The sequence below is a fragment of the Arachis duranensis genome, chromosome 9, assembly GCF_000817695.3.
Source record: "Arachis duranensis cultivar V14167 chromosome 9, aradu.V14167.gnm2.J7QH, whole genome shotgun sequence".
NCBI classification, from domain to species: Eukaryota; Viridiplantae; Streptophyta; class Magnoliopsida; order Fabales; family Fabaceae; genus Arachis; species Arachis duranensis.
The window spans coordinates 901,446-903,794 of NC_029780.3; positions in this window are offsets into that span (position 1 = coordinate 901,446).

The following is a 2,349-nucleotide window of genomic DNA, read 5'->3' on the forward strand; positions in this document are numbered from 1 at the left end:
ATGAATTAAAAAGTTAGATTTTAATATATTATAAAAATGTTATTTTTATTTAAAATATAACTAAATAAATAAAATACACTTTTATATAAAATATCTTTATAAAAAAATATTTTTGACATTTTTATTTGAGTAGTAGCTCCTTATAAATATTGCCGTTCATCCACTTTCTCACATTTGATCATAGAAAAAACATTTATCTTTTTCAACTTTTTCATTCCCATTCTAATCTTTTATCAGCACAAATTTCATTTATAGATTGTTGAAGAAAGAATCCTTTTTGAGCTCATCAAGTAGGATATTTTCGTCATTGATAAGCTCATCATTTATTCTTATCCTTTTATTATTTTTATTAATAGTTAATAACCTATCGATTTTTAATTAAATTCTAATCACCTCTAATTTTAAGATGAATGTTGTCATAATTAAATAAAGTGATAAAGTTAGAAATTTTTTATGTCTTATTTGATTTTTATTGATGAGTGTCCGTAATTATATATACATGGTCACATACATGATAAATATTTAGTTTTTATAAATATGAGTAAAGTGTGTCACCAAAAGAAAAATAACTGAATGAAGACATACAGTAAGAGGGACCAATGATAGGCTCAATGCAACAAGCTGTATCGCATATCGATCCATCTATGATTAATTAGGAGAATTATTACACTTTATTATTAGTCGTGTACATGTTTTCTCTAGGTTTATTGTAATCAAATCATTTAAGAACTTGATAATTGTGTTTATCATTTAAAGTAACATTCATTTGACTATATTAACAACAATACATTTATGATTTAATTATTTTGTCGGTCAATAATTTTATTGAATTTTCAATTAATTTTTTATATTTTTTTTATTAAATTTTTGTATTATATCAAATTTTATAATTAAATTTTTGTTATGATAAAAATATTAGAATTAATAAAATATTCCGTTAAATAAAATAAATATGTCCAACACTTAACTGAATATTTTATTTAGTTTAATATATATATCAAAATATTTTTATTTAACTGATAATATATATACCTGTACCTATACCTATATTATATTTATGCATCTATATATACATGTTATTGAAGAGAATTTGGGGTGATAAAAATTATTAATCTCTCTTACATTTGTTCTTTTTCTATAACTATACTTGATTTTTTTACAATTCACAAATCAACTCATTCCACTAAATCATACTAAACAATAGGAAATACAATTTTATATTAATATATACAAATTAGAAAGGCACCCTACGCTAGTTAATTTATTATAATATCTTTATTTATTAAGTATTTTTGACTTCATCTTCTACACTACTCTAGATAAGGAACATAATATACATTGAAATGTTAACACAATATACTATTTGTTATTGCGATTTTGTGACCAGTTATTGAAATGACAGATGCTATATAAGAAAAATTAATTTATTTAATTATTATATATCAAATTTTATTATTTATATTGTGTTTAATATTGAATGAAGAATATAAAATATTTGAAAAATTTAATTTGTAACTTTTTTAATAAAACATAAAAATGAGAGATAATTTAACCAAAGAAGTTTAAATTATTATATATTATTTGTGAGATATATTTTGAGTTGGAGAGAATTAATACTTATATGTACAATAATAATTATAAAAGTATTTTTTTTTCAAAAAGTGCTTTAAGAAAAACTTAACATTTTTCATTTTTTATTTGATTTAGATTTAGTATATCTATCTGATTTCTTCAATTTTTATAAGTATCGTTCAATCTATCTATGGATAAAATTCTTTTGTTTTTTTCGTCGAAAAATGTTATTTTCAACTGTAAGTTCTTGTTTGAATATTAATTAATTTAATTTAATATTTATCTTGGAACTTGGAAGCTAGCTTCCCTCCCCCACAATCCAGCGTCACAAATTCTCACACACTTCCAAAGACAGAGAATAATAAAAAAAAAAGGACAAATTAAACCGGCCAAAACCTCTCTAGATCTATTCCCATTCCACCTTGGAGCATTCACACATACTAGCATGCTATAAGGCCAGGATTGAATGCTGGAGACTGGAGACCAAATCTCTTGTTAGGGTATAATAGTTGCGAAAATATTTGGTAACTAAATAAAATCAACAAAAACTACCCATAATTTATCTTATTTAATATTTATTAATTGTTGTGACAGTTAATAAATATTAAATAAGGTATGTTTGAGCTGTTTTTTTGTCTCCCTAACATTATTCTAAGCATTTAATCAAACTAACCTGAAATCCGGACGGTTTTTAGAGTTAAAAAGGTTAAAAAGAAAAATGTAAAAGACAAACAACATCATGCTTTGGAACCAAAATAAAGGGAAAAAAAAGAAGCA